This window comes from Rhodamnia argentea, chromosome 5 (genome assembly GCF_020921035.1).
Source record: "Rhodamnia argentea isolate NSW1041297 chromosome 5, ASM2092103v1, whole genome shotgun sequence".
In the NCBI taxonomy this organism is placed as follows: domain Eukaryota; kingdom Viridiplantae; phylum Streptophyta; class Magnoliopsida; order Myrtales; family Myrtaceae; genus Rhodamnia; species Rhodamnia argentea.
The window spans coordinates 7368617-7386189 of record NC_063154.1 but is presented as its reverse complement, the minus strand read 5'-3'; the positions used below and the strand labels follow the sequence as shown (position 1 = coordinate 7386189).

Here is a 17573-nt window from a genome sequence, read left to right as displayed (position 1 = left end):
TTGCCGAAAGGGAAAAGAATAATCAAACCACTCTTTTTCCTTCGCTAGTCCTAGTAGTGTGCCAAACCGCAACTCCTTGTGGTCGACCTCTCCCCGCTTATGAAGCTTTACTGTTCCTTGGGATTGTCTTTGGGCCTTTCCTGTGTAGCTTAGGTGGAAGGTGAAGAAGACCTCATTCCGAGAGAGCCCGAGCCATTAGCGAGATGTCACTCTAGAAGAGCTAAAATTCTAACCTTATGTCAGAAATTACAGGCCAAGGGATAGTCTCGGGTATACGGTTGCTATGGGGCATAGGTCTCTAAAAAGGTAATGGTGGCGTGCAAAAGTTTCCTCGGGTCAAACGGAGATTGGCCTTAAGTGCAAAGGCATAAGGAGCTTGACCGTAAGACCCACCCATCGAGTAGGGACGAAAGTCCTAGAGCATATATCACTAGTGTAAAGAAAACATTACACACATTTGACATTAACTGTCATTGATTTGAGAATTATAAGAACTATCTATGTCCGATCTCCACAGACAGAGCGACCTTTATACTTGCAAGGGAATGTGGTAGTCTTTGCATCGTATCAAGTCAATAGGTCAATTAGTGCACGATTCACTTAATAAATAGGTAAACCAAACACGGTCCACATAATAATGTCCATCAAATTTGGTCACTCCGACTCAACATGACCTACACTACCCAATAGCTTCTTTGAGATTAAACTATTAATTGGCCTCGATTAATTACTAATGTGCTTAACATGGTTTTATACACACAGATCCAAATAATTTCGAAAGATTTAACAAGATATGGGCTCAATTACTTTTCTATATAAATGAACCGAAAACTTGAAGATTGATTCGAAGATAAAGGATCCGTTACAAGCTAATTAAATTGATAAAAGGAATTGAAAAGGGTAAAAGCAACATGAAGAACACATCTCAATATTGAAAATTATAGGAAAAATTGTCCGAAAAGTCCTAAACCTATTGTATGGCGGCCAATTCAATCATAAACCTTTCATTTATGCTAATTTAGTCCTAAATCTTTTTCGATTATGCCAATTTAGAGCTAAATATTTTAATGATTTGTCAATTTAGTTTTAAGCCTTTTGATAATTTGTCAATATAGTCATTTTGGCCAATAATCCAAATAATAAGGTTAGGACAATATTAAAAAAACGTCAAAAGATTTATAATTGAATTGATATAATTTAAAAATTTATGACTAAATCGGCGAATAGTCAAAAGATTTAGGAGTGAATTGGCGGAGTTGAAAGGTTTATGACCGAACCGGCTGTCGTACAATAGGTTTAGGACTTTTTGAACAATTATCCCATGGTGGGTTTTGGAATAATTTCGAGAACAAGTTTGCAACTTAGTTGAGCTAAGCTAATATATTATCATTATCAAGTTCAACTCAACTCAATTATTTGTGCATGGCTCAATACTCGATTTGATCTCGATTCGGCATGATTTTTGCGGGTAGGGTTCAACTCGGTTATTTGTGGGGATAAGTACATTAGAAGTACTATAACTTTTGTATAACGTTCATTTAAGTGCCATAACTTTCAAAACATTCACTTAAGTGCCATAACTTTCAAAACGCGTTCACTTGAGTGCCACAACAACTTTTGCGGCGTATCACATCAGCTTTCCGGCGTGCCACGTCATCTTTCCGGCGAGCCACATCAGCTTTTCGGCGTGCCACGTTAACTTTTCGGCTGCCACGTCGGCTTTTCCGGCGTCCACGTCAACATGGCACTCAAGTGAACGATTTTTGAAAGCTATGGCACTCAAGTGAACATTTTGAAAGTTATGATACTCAAGTGAACGTCGTACAAAAGTTATGGCACTTCTAGTGTACTTTTCCCGTTATTTGCGCACGACTTGATACTCAATTTGATTTCAATCCAATTTGATTTGTCCAACTGGGGACTTGATCAGATTTTCAATCAGCTTGAGCTCAACCTAACGCTAAACTCAATTTGTAAACTTTAATCTACACTCGGACTCGAATTCCAAAAGTGTAATAAGATTATATGCGATAAAACTATATGGAAATTCAAGTTCTAAACTCAAACTGTACTCAATAGAGTACTTAAGCTGCCTAAACTCGAAAAGAGTCCATTGGGGATTCGAGGAAACCGAGTGGCTTGACTCGTTTACACCATATGTGACGTTTACCCTAAAATTTACCTTCAAGGTTCGTAAATAGGGTTGCCGACACGAAGAGGCTAATCATTCTCCTTGTAAGGAGTACTTCAGTTGCGCTCTCTTCCTTTTTGCTCCAACTAGGAAATTGTACTTGTCTCATTCAATATCTAATGGTATTTAATGAGTTTCATTTTGCAAATCAAGAGTTCTACGAAAAACTTAGCATTCGCCATAACTCCTCCCACTAAGTTTTTCCCGGGAAGATCTTATCATTCTCTCTCGATAGTATAATAAAGTTGTTGATTGCTTTTGGGATTTCCCCAGCGTAGTATATGTCAAATAATCGACAGATTTCTTTTCTTCTTATGATGAATAAGTTGTGTCAAAAGTCCGAAATATGATCATGGAAGATGGAGAGAGTCGTATCTGGATATGAAGCAGTATGATTCTGCAAATTATGTTAGGATTCATGTATGTTGAAGTTTTGGCTTTTACATTATGCATTTAGGTAACCATACAGTTTTTGTACAAGAATCAAGCATAAGATGTTTAAATTTCGGCCCTACTCTTTTCTTTCTTTTAGTTAACTAAGTTTCAATCTGTGTTTCTTTTTCTCTATTGGCTCGTTAGATTTAGTTTTTAAATTTTCTTGATTTGACTAAGCACTAATTATAGCAAGAGATCCGATCGACAAAAAGGCTCTTGACAACCGCATATACATTTACAATCGCCTAATATCCAAAAAAACTCCAACTTTACCATTTTTGACAATTATATCCAAAAAAAAAATTTGTCTCATAAAAAATCCCCAACTTTTACTTTTGTCTCAATTCTACGGATCTAATACCAAAAAAAAAAAAAAAACCCTCAACTTTTACTTTTATCCCAATTCTACCACCGTCAGTCTTCCTTCCATAATCACCATTAGTTAATCCTACGTGACTCGAGTTTTCTCACCGAACTTATCAATGAATCTTCGAAATTTAGAAATAGTAGGTTTCAGGAACGATGAGGTTTTAGATCGTTAGTCCAAATATCTCCATGTCTAGCCTTTTTGGGCTGCTAAGTGCCGAAGAGAATACGAAACGTACCGTCTTGAGTGACTCTATATCTCCCGGCAATATGTAGGGAAAACAAATTATAGGAGAGAAGTTCACGAGTTTTTTCATGTCAGCTTTACTAAGGTGTAATTCATTAACAACGTGAAAATGCCATATAGGAGTAACTAATGGTGATTATAGACGGAAGGCTAACGACGGTATAATTGAAATAAAAGTAACAGGTTGAGGTTTTTTATGAGACAAAAATGAAATTTTGGATATAATTGGGACATATGCTAAAATTGAGGGGTTTTTTTTTTTTTTTGTACTAGGCCGGTAGAATTGGGAAAAAAGTAAAATTTTGGGGTAGAGTTGAGACAAATGTAAAAGTTGGAGGTTTTTATGAGACAAAAAATATTTTAGGTAGAATTGTCACAAATGTTAAAGTTAGAGTTTTTTTTTTTTTTTTTGGGTATTAGGCCCATTTACAATAGGCATTTACTTATTGGGTTCCAGCTTTTGGTTTCCTTTTTTCTCTTTGATTTTATTTTTGTTATATATTAATTAACTGAGATTTATATATTAGGTATTGATTATATAACAATTTTTTAGTGACTGTTTTATTGGAGTGTGAAGCCAAAATATTTTATTAAGGGCCTTTTTATCTTTTGTCTTTTTTTTTTTTTTTTTTTTTGCTTCTAAGTTAAAAACTAAGCCTCTTATATTAGTGATTTAAAAAGTAATAGCCGCCACAAGAGCAGAAAAAAGAAGCGCAAAGTAGTGAATAGAGAGAAAAAGAAAAAAAGGGGCCATGACGGCATTCTAACTGTTTTCAATCTCTTTGTGCCCCGATCTTGTGAGATGACCATCGATTGTATTCCTACTTTCTCGAAGACTAGTGAATTCGCAGAATGCCCCTACGCGGATACGTAGCTTGAGTTTGGGTGAACTTCGATAATAAATTCTCTAGTGTATTCTTCTAATTTTCTTCTTTTATTATTATATTTTGCTAGTATTGATAGTTTGCTTGGATTATTTTTCTAGAATTCGTGTGCGATTCCCGACAACTAGTATCGTAGCCTGAATTAACTAATCGAGAACATCGAGGGGCTTTTTGTGACATTCAATTGAAAGCAAACGGTATGGCGTAAGATCAAATCAGAATTGATAAGTTTGATAGGCAGGATTTCGGATGGTGGAAACTCCAACTCATGAATCATCTTTTTTAGAAAGATCTCTATGCACCACTTGAGGGTTGGAAATCCGTACTCGCGAAAGTGGATCCGATAGCAGAATCGAGTTGGAAAATTCTTGATCGAAAGGCGTTACGTGCAATTTGTCTAGGGTTGACGAAAAAGACAGGGTACCACATTGCAAAAGCGAAGACCGTAAAAGAAGCCATAGATATTCTAACAAATATTTATGAGAAATCGTCCACATCAAATTAGATATTTTCGCTAAAGAAATTGGTTAATATGAAGCTATCTGACAGAGGATTTATTGCAGAGCACATTAATAGTTTTATGCAAGTCATAGGTCAATTGGATAAATTTGGATATGAAGCTTCAAGCTTTACTATTTTTATATTCCCTTTCGGAAAGTTGCAACACTATGGTGCAGGAAATTTCGAGTACCATGAATGATGATTTGACTCTGGATGATGCTATGAGCAGCATCATGGATGAAGAAATGCGAAGGAAAGTTTCAGGTGGAGATAGGTTTTCAGTAGCTACATCTTTGACGGCACTAGTAGTGGAGAACCATGGGAGGAGTAAAAGCAGAGAAAAAATCAGTGGGCGTGGTAGATCACAATCAAGGGAGAAGAGAGAGGTTGCAAAAGACGAGTGCTGATTTTGTCACTAGATGGACACCATAGATTTCAACGTGAAGGCTATAAAAAGAAATAATGAGATGAGAATCAAGGAGCTGATGTGGTAAGCGATGAACCTTTGCTAGAGAACTTGAGTTTATCTGCAAGGTTTGATTTGATGACAGATAAGTGGTTTCTTCATTTTGGTGCTTCTTTTCATTGTACCTTGCAAAGAGACATATTTATTGATTGCACCAATGGAGATTTTGGATAAGTGGTTGTGGGAAACGGCCACTTATGTCCGATTATGGGGGGAAAAAAACTGTGATTGTGAACATTTTAGGTGGAGGACGCCTAATTTTGCATGAAACTAGACATATTCTTGAGTTGAAGAAAAATATGATTTCAACTAATAAACTTGACCAAAAAGGCATGGTAACAAATTTTGGATGCGGAGAGTGGATGATAATCTTAGGGGTAAGAGTAGTAGCAAAGGAAAAGCGTACATCTACACTTTATCTTCTCTAGGGAAACAATATCGTTGATATAGTTGCAATTACAGTGGCTACAGATAATTTATCTACTTTTCGGCATTATCGTTTGGAACATCTTGGTGAAAAGGGTGTAAAGCAGTTACACTCAAGAAAGTTGCTTTTAGGTTTGCAGAAAGTTGATTAGATTTCTGTGAAAGTTGCATTTATGGAAAATAAAAGGTAGTAAGTTTAAAATTGAATAGACGACAGAATAAAGGGCAAAAGCTAGAGTTGGTTCATACTGATGTGTGGGGATCGGCAAAGGAACTCCCTTATGGTGGTAAGAGATATTTTTTCACTTTTATTGATGATGCGATAAGAAAGACTTAGGCCTATGCTCTTAGAGAAAAATAAGAAGTATTCGAAGTTTTCATATATGGAAGACCATGATAGAAAAAGAAACAGGTTATCAGATTAAAGCTCTCTAAAGTCCGATAATGGTAGTGAATACATGAGTAAAGAATTTGCAGAATACTTGAGCCGAGAAGGCATATATGGGTTGAAGACTATTTCTAGGACTCCTCACGAGAACGATGTAGACGAAAGGATGAACGTGACTATTTTGGGGCGAGCAAGATTCATAAGGCTACATGCGGGTCTCCCATTACACTTATGGGCTACTACGATTGATGTAACTATATATTTGATTAACAAGAGTACATCTAGTGTGCTGGATAGAGGAATACCGCAAGAGTAGTGATAAGGTAAAAATGTTAATTATTCATATCTAAAAGTTTTTAGTTGTATTGCATATGCTTTGATTAATAGAGAGGACAAGAAGAAGCTTGATGCTAAGTCCCAGAAGTGCGTCTTTATTGGATATGGATATAGGCATCGGAATTATGAGAATAACAAAGTCATTTGTAGTCGGAATGTGGTGTTACATGAAGAAAAGATGTACAAATATCATCAGACAGAGCATGAGACAGCTATAGAACCAGAATATATTGAGCTGGACACAATTCCTATAAAGATAATTCCAGCATATCATAGTGCACCTAAAGGGAGGTTCAAAATGAGCACATTATTAATGAATAGGCAATTCATGAGGAATACAGTGATTCGGAATAGACTAACAACCCTAAAGCATCTGTTTTGAGGAGATCTACACGTTTGATAAAGCCAAAGGTAATTTTTGATCCATTAGCTAATACTGTTCTAAGCCATATCTTGTATATAGATTCGAGAAAGCTGGAGACTTATGATGAGGCAAAGAAGACACATCTCACATGCAGTGGGAGCGCGCTATGAAAGACGAGATGAGCTTGTTACTTTAGAACAAAACTTGGGAGTTGATCGAGTTGCCTACTGGTAAAAAGTATTTGTTAAACAAGTGGGCATACAAGATGAAAAGTGAAGCAGACGGTGGTCTCGGATACAAGGCAAGACTTGTAGTAAGGGGCTTTTCTTAAAAAGAAGTGATCGACTACTCTAAGATATTTTCAGTAGTAGTGAAGATAACATCATTCAGAGCTTTGGTGAGTATAGTTGCAGTGGAGGATCTTTATCTCGAGCGGTTAGATGTAAAAATAGCGTTTTTGCATGGTGATCTAGATAAAGAGTTGTACATAGCACAACTTGAAGGTTTTGAGGTCTAAGGTAAAGAACACATGGTGTGTCGCTTGAAGAAAAGCTTGTATGGCTTAAAGCAAACTCTGCAACAATGGTACTTAAAGTTTGATGATTTTACAAAAGAAAAAGGATTTGCACATTGTGAAACTGATTATTGTGTTTATTTTAGCAAGTATGGCAATGGTGATATTGTGTATCTCTCTTTATATGTCGATGACATGCTAGTGGTTAGCTCTAATATGAAAAGAATCGCAGAAGTGAAGAAGATGTTAGCATCACAATTTTCTATGAAAGACTTGGAGAGGCCGAGAAGATTTTATGCATGAAAATAATCAAGGATAGAAAAAATAAGAAATTGTGGTTGTCGCAGGAAGACTATGTGAACAAGATGTTGAAGAGATTCAACATAAATAAGGCAAAATCGGTTACAACTCCTCTAGTGAGTCACTTCAAACTTTCCAAGGATATGTGTCCAAGTACTCGGGCTTTGAAAGATGAGATAGCAGTAGTGCCATATGGGTCAACCGTGGGAAGTTTGATGTATGCCATGGTGAGCACGAGACCAGATATTGCAATCGATATTTGCAGAACCCGGGTAGAGAGAATTTGAATGTACTAAAATGGATATTAAGATATCTAGCAAGTAGATCAAATTATTATCTTTGTTATGGAAACACGTCTTTAAAATTGCAGGTTTATGCGGATGTAGATCACTCGAGTGATCAAGATAGAGGTGAGAGTACTATTGGATATGTCTTTACAATTGCAGGTGCAATAGTAAGTTGGGTATCTCAACTACAAAAAGTAGTGGCTCTATCGACGACGTAAGCAGAGTATGTGGCAATCACGAAAACCTCTACGAAAATCATGTGGTTGCAAGATTATGTGGGAAAACAATCAATGAGCACACTATGGAGTAGTAGTTAAAGTGCAGTGCACTTAGCAAAGAATACTGTTTATCACTCAATGACTAGATATATCAAGAAGCGTTACCACTTCATCAAGTCAGCAATGAAAGATAATGAGTTAAAGCTATAAAATATTGATAGCTCAAAGAATCAATTTGACATGTTTATTAAGATAGTAGACAGCGAGAAACATACTTTCTATACTACTATTATTGGTATTGCTCCATGTTAATTGATGAGGAGCATCGCAGAGGCACAAGTTCCAGTTGCTAATTTTTTTAAGAGGATGGATGCAAAGTTGCTTGGTGCATTCGATATATTTGTCTCAAGTGGGAGATTGCTAACATGTGAAGCCAAAATATTTTATTAAGTGCTTTTTTGTCTTTTCATTTTTTATTTTTTTTTTGCTTCTAGGATAAAAGATATACCTCTTATATTAGCGATGTAAAAGGTAGTACTCGTCATAAGAACAAAAAAAAGCAGGGCAAAGCAGCAAATAGAGAGAAAAGGAAAAAGAGAGGTCGTGACGACATTCCGAGTGTAGTCAATTTCTCTGTGCCATAATCTTGTGAGAAGATCATCAATGGTATTCCTACTTTTTCGAATATTAGTGGATTCGTAGAGTGCCTCTGCGCAAAGAGATGGCCCAAATTTGGGTGAATTTCGATAACAAATTATCCGATATGTTCTTCCGATTCTGTTTTTTTATTATTATATTATGTTAGTGTGGATTGTTTGCTTGGAATATTTTTTTGGAATTGCCGCGCGATTCTCCCCTGCATGTGAGCTTAGTGTTAGGTCATCCTTCCGCATCAACTTATCTCAAATTTCAGTCTCCATCAATGCCTAACTTCAAAACCATGAAGTCCGCTATCGAGCCCGCCCAGAAATCGAACCATCGACTCTGATATCACTTAATAGGAGTGCGTAGCAGAAGTCCAATACCTTCGTCCGGGGAGATTATTAAGAGAGAGCCCAAGTTTGAGCTCATTAACATATCCGGTCAAATTCACGTTCACTCAAAAGCTTAAGCTAATGAGTTATAGGCCAGTATGGATATACTTACTGCTCTACTCTGCCTCGATTTTTCGACGTGGGATTTTTTGACACAAATCACTAACACATGTTTCCTAATATGTTTGTTATGCTAATAGTCTATTTTGGACTACAAAAAACTAATAACAACTTAATTAAAAATTATTGTAGGGTCCATATTTTTAAGAATTTATGTCTTATAATATGCTGTTATTTTGAAAGTCACCTAAAGACCGTTAGCAAAGTTCATAAATATATATCATAAATATATATGTGTGTGTATACGTATATGTATATGTATATGTGGCTGACGATTAATTTATTAGCCAAAGAAATGTTAATAAGTTAACCCCTTTTCAAGAAAAATGCAATCGAGAATAGCGCATAAAACGGCATTGTCTTTTTCGCACCGACAAAGTTATTGAGAGTTTCTTAATACTTCTTCGACGATTATCATAAGATAATATTCCGACACAACCATTGTCTTCCAACGATAATTTTATAAAAACCTCATATATATATTTATATATGAGATCAGATGGAGCGATGTCCCGTCGCCAATGTCACGTCCCCATACGGCTTGGTGAAAGATTTTCTCTCTCTCGTTCTTGGGGGGGTGTCAGCTGCAACAAGTTAAAAGGCAACCCAAGAATGGAAAGGGGATGATGTTATGTGTTTGGAGGCAAATGAACCGCATGCCAAATCGTTGCAGAGTTTTTTTTGCTGCGATCTGCTCATCAGGTCGAGATGGGCAAACTCTACGGATCACCATCCCACATGGCTGCACGATCTCCCCTCCCCTCCTGATTTATTATTGTACCCGGTTCTTGGTCCGCACCATGCAACCGTAGCTTTCACCCCTTTTTTTTCTCTTTCTTTTCCTTTTCCTTTTTCGAGTTCGAGGTTTTTGTTTTTCTCTGGTGTGGACCGAAGGGTATCGGGGGAACCCCCACAAGTGACACTACCACTAGCTACACCAACGTTGTTGTGTCATGATAAGTCATACGTCATTGAATATATTCTCGTCACGTTTCATAAGGATCAAACTTTCTAGACGAACCATTTGTCTAACATGGTATCGGTGTACATGTCAAGATTCGAATCCCGATATTACCTATAATGACTCGATTCAATCTTGCTTGCAATTTTGTTCGTCTTTTTGTTTCCGTCAGATCCCGTTAATGTTTTTTAGTCCCAAGACGGTCTTTGAAGACCGACTTACACGAGAGGACGAATGTTAAATCATATACTATAAATACCTTGTTGGCCCCTTTTTCTAACGGTTCAAATGTTTTTGGACACGATTTGTCTCACCCGTTCAAATGTTAAAGGTGCTCCTGAGGTAGAACGTCAGCGAGATGGGTTAGAATTAGTCTTATAGAGTGACCTCAAATCTCATCAAGGAATAGAAAATATGAAGCACTGGATAAATTTGAAGGGAATAATAGTCCAAAATTTTTTAAATCTATTGTACGGCGGCCAATTGAGCCCTAAACTTTTCAATTATACCAATTTAGTCATAAACCTTTCGATGATTGGCTAATTTATTCATAAACCTTTCAATTGTGTCAATTTAATCCTCAACTTCTTAGAAATTTGTGAAATCAGTCCTAAACCTATTATATGTCAATTTAGTCTTAAACCTATTATATGGATAATTGATCGGGAAACTACATTGACAAATCGCCAAAAGCTTTAGAACTAAATTATCTTTCTAAGGCCAGAACGCCAAGATAGATGGGAGTACATCTCTATGGCATGTCTCTTTCGTTCTCTTTTCCTAAATAATATTCACTCCTATTTGCTGCTGTGATGTTGGTTCCTACCGCTCAAGTACACGTGTTCAAAGTTACCCCAGAAGTGAAGAACCTGAAGTAGATGCTAAAACTCATGATCGCTCCCAACAACCATCCAAAGAGAAAGTGTTCATAGTCATGCTTGCGCTTGATGAGTGACTATTGGGGGAGTGAGGAAATATCGTAGCTGGTCGGTGGACGAGGACGAGCGGTGATTGCTCCAAAAAGTCCCCCCCAAGGCAAAGACGAACTGAGTGGGAACTTCCAGTTCATATCCAACTTCATTGTCCCACCTCTCCTCGAACCATCAGTGCTCACCATATACGTACACACCCTCCTCCCGTTTCATAACGATCAAACTTTCTAAGAAAGTTGAAAATGAAATGGAAGTGTGCTCGAATTATCCTTCGGTCATGATAAGCCATACACCATTGAATATAACGATCGAACTTTTTAGACAAACCATTTGTCTAACATGATATGGGAGCACATATCCTCGGTATTACCTGCAATGATTCGATTTGATCTTGCTTGTTATTTTGTTTGTCTTTTTTTTTTTTTTTTCCGTTAGATCTTGTTAATGTTTTTTAGTCCCAAGACGATCTTCAAAGACCAACTTACACGAGAGGGCAAATGTTAAATATTATGCTATAAATGTGCTGTTGGCCCATTTTTCTAACGGTTTAAATTTTTTTGGACAAGATTTGTCCCACCTATCCAAATGTTAAAGGTGCTCCTGGGGTAGAGTGACAGCGAGACGGATTAGAATCAGTCTTACAGAGTGACCTCAAATCTCAAGGAATAGGAAATCTGAAGCACCGGATGAATGTGAATATATTGAAACTTTATATGTTTGAAAGATAATTAGAAGGGAATAATTGTATAAAAAGTCTTAAACCCATTGTACGGCGGTCAATTCAGCCATAAATCTTTCAATTGTGTCAATTTACTCTTCAACTTTTTAAAAAATTTACCATTCAATCTTAAACCTATTATATGCCAATTCAGTCCCGAATATATTATCCGAATAATTGACCGAAGGACTATATTGACAAATCGTCAAAAACTTTAGAACTGAATTGACAAATTTAAAAAGGCTTAGCACTAAATTGGCACAATATAAAGGTTTGGGACCAAATTAGCAAATCGCCGAAAGGTTTGGGATTAAATTGGCACAATCAAAAAATTTAGGGCTGAATTGACCATCGTACAATAGATTTAAGACTATTTGGACAATATTTCCAAATTAGAAGGCACTTATTTATAGAGAAGTTAAACTTGGGAACACCTAGCAAAAAGATATATAACCTATAGATATCCCATTCTTTAATCATGTCTAATATTGGCTGGAAATAATATAACGGTTATATCTTTCCTAATTTGGCAAGATCAATCTTCATAAAATCTTTTGTTGCTTGTCCAACATCAGTTCCACAAGGAGATTTCAATCTTGAATTTGATTCTTATTCCCCGCATTTGTCGGCAGTGAAGTTATAAGAAAGTTATTCCTCATAAAACTTCTAATCCTTAAACTGATTGAGACGGCCATTTAGCTTGTGATATGATACACCACCCGACACTACGATGGAAAATTTTCTAGTAGGCTGCATTTCCGCACCCTTGCCCTAACGCCAAAACGCCAAGATAGATGGGAGTGCATCTCTATGGCCTGTCTGTCACTTTCCTTCTCTTTTTCCTGAATAATCTTCCTCTCCTATTTGCTGCTGTGATGTTATGTTGGTTCCTAACCCTCAAGTACACTTGCTCAAAGTTACCCCAGAAGTGAAGAACCTAAAGTGGATGCTAGAATTCATGATCGCTCCGAACAACCATCCAAAGAAAATGTGTTCATATTCATGCTTGTGATTGAAGAGTGACTATCGGTCGAGTGAGGAAATAGCGTGGCTGGTCGGTGCATGAGGACGAGCGGTGATTGCTCCAAAAAGTCCTCCCCAAGGCAAAGAGGAACTGAACTGAGTGGGAACTTCCAGTTCATATCCAACTCCATTGTCCCACCTCTCCCACGAACCATCAGCGCTCATCATTTACGTACAAACCCTCCTCCATTCAAGCCATCGGCCAAACTTACTTACCTGAGTCTGTCCATGATCTGTACCTCTCTCTCGCCCCTCAAAAATTTCAGTGGAACACTTTCTACAGTTCAAGGAGTGCAGTGAGACAAAGCCACAATACTAAGGACTCGTTTGTTTCGCAGAAAATGAATATGCTTTTGAAAAATATTTTCGTATAAATAGTTGTTTGTATCAGTTATTGCTTAAAATAATTAGCCATTAAAATTATTTTCATTATCGATAGTAAAATTATGCCCCCATATGTTTGTAGACAATGAAAATATTTTTTTTCATCATTTGTTTAAGCAATATAGACCATCATTTTTAGGTAGATATTTCTAAATGACTCATTTTTCGCGAAACAAATAGAACGTAATAAGAAATTAAGGATCTAAAGTGGTCGTAGATCTAGTTTAGATTAGCTTGATTGGAATGAAGGAATGGTTCGATAGACTTCGCAGTTTGCATCTCATTTCTTGAGATATAATGGATGACACATAGTTGATGCACAGCGAATGCGATAGACAGCAGAGTGAACAATGTGAAAGGCAAGTAGTTATTTAAAAATAAGCTAGATCAACGTATATTCTAAAGCTACTTTATAAAATAGATATACTGAACAATGTGAAAGGCTTCTTTTTAGGGTTAAATACTTAGTTTGTCTGTCGTATCATTCGATGTACTCTTTTGTGTAGACTAGTCGTTTTATATGGAGTATTAATTAGTCTTATCTATTTCGGATGAATAGAGGCCGGGAAGCGAATACGTATCTCCATGTTCATTAATAATGATTTCGATCAAGTACTAGGATGTTTTTAGACTATGTAAAAAGGATTCAAGGTGCAAGTTCGCCTCATGAGAAAATGACTTTTCTCCTCTATCCTAATCCTGAGGATATATGGTGGGTCTGACTAGATACCTTAGCTGCATTTCTTGCGGCCAAAGGTTACTCGTGTGAAAAAATTATTAAAGTTGTTAACACCCAAAGTTACTCCAAGAGCCACGTGACGAGCACGAGCAGGAGTTTTGACCGCCTGCGGGTAGGTGTATCCAAGACAGATTTAGGAGAACCTAGAAGATGCCACTTGTCAAAAAAATTTGGCGGCATCTTACTTGGAGGACGAAAGGAGAAGCGCGCGAAATGAGCCACAATCGGGGCGATTACTGAAATATTGGCGGTAATCCCCCGAAAAGAAATGGCGCGAGAATCAAGAAACCATCAAAAGGCTATCCACACGACTTATCGGAAAAGGATAAGACGTGGAGCCAAAGGAAATAACCGTTCGACGGTTACCAGAGCTAGTCTATAAATACCCTCGGCCACAACACAACACACACAACAAAAACAAAAAAAAAAACACTTATCATTACAATTAAACTCTTAGCCTTTAGTTTAGCTGTAGCTTTCAAATTCCCATCGTCGATTCAATTCCGGTGAGTTTCATATCCAGAGTTAGGTGTCGTCGATTAAATTCCGGCATCTGCTCATTAGGTTCAATACCGTCGATTCAATTCCGGTGTTGTACCCTTTCCTCATCTCGTCCAATACCGTCGATTAAATTTCGGTATTTGTCACGACCTAAAAAATAAACAAGTTAATTTTCGGGCTAATGGATTATCAGGTTAATTAATTAACTAACCTAACTCGGATTCTCCCAAGTCCATACCAAATCGCAACTTAAGGTTCAAATAATTAACATGCAACGTGTTTTGAATTTGGAGTCGCCACTAATCATTTTCGGTAGGTTGATTAGAAACCTAAATAAAATAGCGGGAGAAAACTATCTTATTTCCGCGAACCGGAGATTTTGAATTCGGGGATTTGGTTACGCTAGATTACTCTAACGCCCTTTCGGTACCATTTTCATGAAAAATATTTGATTTGGCAATTTCGATGGATTTTACTTGAAATTCAAAGATGCAATTTTTTTGGTTTTTTCTTCTTTTTTATGGGGATGTAAAACATTGAACTTTGTACGATATACACCATGGATGATTTAGAAAGAAAGAAAACGCAGCCAATCACGAGTATTTACAAAAATAAATTAACATGTAATAATGCTAAATTTTGGGACACGTGACATGTCTAAAATAAAAAAACAAATGTTCACACCAAACGATTACATTTTTGTAGATCGAGATGGAAAGGGTTACCTTCTATTCCACAAAATCTTACTCACGTACACGTTATGGCTTCCTTCAAGATCTCGGAGTTGGAAGAACGTGGCTATCGTCGAAAAAAGGCAAGCAAAGGGCGTTGTTGGATGGCGAGAGGCGAAGTACGTGCCGGGACTCGTCGAAGATGATGCTCGACTAAAACTCTTTTCTTCACTCTCAAATTTTCTCTTACGATTTTTCTCAAGAACTCTCTTTTTTCCTCTCTAAAGAATTTCTCTCACAAATTCTCTCAATTCTCTTCCACTCTAAAACTCTCTCAATTCTCTTTCACTCCCTCCTCCAATTCTCAAGAACTCTCCCCCCTTTTATAGCCAAATTTCTCCATCATCTTCCCTTCTTCATCTTCTCTTCATCATCTTCTCTTCATCACCTTCCCTTCATCATATTCATCTTCTCTTCTTCATCTTCCATTCACCATCTTCCTTTCATTATCTTCTCTTCTTTATCTTCTCTTCATCACCTTCCCTTCATCATCTTCCCTTCATCATCTTCCCTTCTTCATCTTCTCTTGGTATTTGCAATGCAGTCCCTGAAGTTTCAAGTATTTGCAATACAGTCCCCGAAGTTTTAAGTATTTGCAATACAGTCCCTGAAGTTTCAAATCTTCTCGGTATATTTTTCCATCCCGTGCCTAGTCTAGACGCATGCTAAATTAAGTGTTCTGCTTGCCCAATTATATGCCAATGCAATGTACGCTAAAAATAAATATATGAGATGATTTTTTTATAATTTTTATGCAAAAAATAGATTAATCAAAATTTAGGCGTCAACAGCTGCCCCTCTTTGAGTGGAGGCTCGTAGAGGTTCCGCTCAAAGACAAAATTGAATCCTAAATTTTGACAGTGCAAATTATGGATGAACTTTTTGGCGGGAGTTTTAATCCCATTTTTTATGTAATGAAGTGATGCATGATATGCAAGACTGTAAATAACATGTGTCATAATTTCCCTTTTTCATGATAGAGAAACCTACACATGGATCGCATACAAGAATACCTGTTTTACCAAATTTCTCGTAAGCTAATGGTTCTCTTAATTTCCAAGCTTCTTTTGCGGATGCAAGGATTTTAAGGTATTTGGCCTATCTCATTATCGGAGACTTCTCCCTAATGCAAGACAGCGCAAGATATGTGTGTCGTTTGAGATCACAAGAGCTACGTCGTTGTGAGTCGAAAGAAGTGGGATCAAGTTCACAAGAGCTACGTCGTTGTGAGTTGATTAAATGTTGAAATCGCCGGTGCATATGTCTTCACGATTCGATAAAGGGGAACCAAAATCATAAGAGCTACGTCGTTATGATTTGGTTTGGATAAAAAATATGGGTGCTTATGTCTTCATGATTTGATAAAGGAGCCGAAAATCATAAGAGCTATGTCATTATGAGCCGACTAAAGGTCAAGATCACCAGTGCATACGTCTTCGTGATTCGATACTGAAATCATAAGAGCTACGTCGTTATGATTTGAAGAGATGTCAAGATCGCCAGTGCATATGTCTTCACGTCCCGAGATTGAAACCATAAGAGCTACGTCGTTATGATTTGATAAGATATCAAGATCGCCGGTGCATATGTCTTCACGTCCCGAGATTGAAACCATAAGAGTTACGTCGTTATGATTTGATAAGATGTCAAGATCGCCAATGCATATGTCTTCACGTCCCGAGATTGAAACCATAAGAGCTACGTCGTTATGATTTGATAAGATGTCAAGATCGCCAGTGCATATGTCTACACGACTTGACAGAAGAGGCATATTGCCCGAATTGAACAATATTTGATAGGAGCACCATCGAATGGAATCGATAAGTACAAAAGGGGCATATTGCCTGAATTGAATCATAACAACTATCATGAGAAGAGTTGTTAATTTGAAAAGGGGTTCAGAAAACTTACCTGGGTTCTCCAAACGATTAATCAAGGAACGAAGCAGATTGCTGTATCGTACCTGGTAGGCATTTGCCAAAGAAAACTTGCTCATTCAATAATCCTTGGATGAATTTCGAGACCTTGGGAGGGAACTCGAACATCGGGAATGTATTACCTATCATAGAATGTCAGAGGTAACACACACAAACATATTCAACAATGAGTATAATGCAATCACTCATACTATGGTTCATGCATAACAATTCTGTCAAGTTTGCATTACCAATTTTGTCCAGGGAGGTTCTCACATTACGAATACCTCGAATGTGAGCTGAATGGGGGGACTTCAGTCCGAAAGGGCTTTCTCTCACTCTCGAGAAAAGCTATTTATCCCGTCTGCAGGATTCAAGAGAAATCACTCAATCTTTCCATCATCGCATTCGATAAGGATCCAAGTAATCTCGCAATTGATACGACCGAGCCGATCGGGAGGTCTTGATTAGGACCGTAATGAGAGCTAGGTCAAAGGTTTACAAAGGGGACTCCAGTTGAGTCAAGGCTGCTGAAATGAATTTCTTCATCATTTGCTCCGGATTTACAAGTCAAGAATCCCGCAAAAATGA

General features: G+C 37.3%; 1 protein-coding gene across 1 annotated transcript in view; it reads right to left on the bottom strand.

Annotated features, from left to right (window-relative positions):
- Positions 1 to 17573, bottom strand: part of LOC115752648 (zinc finger protein JAGGED-like) — a 36971-nt gene that overhangs the window by 4208 nt on the left and 15190 nt on the right. The gene's annotated exons all lie outside the window — the stretch shown is intronic.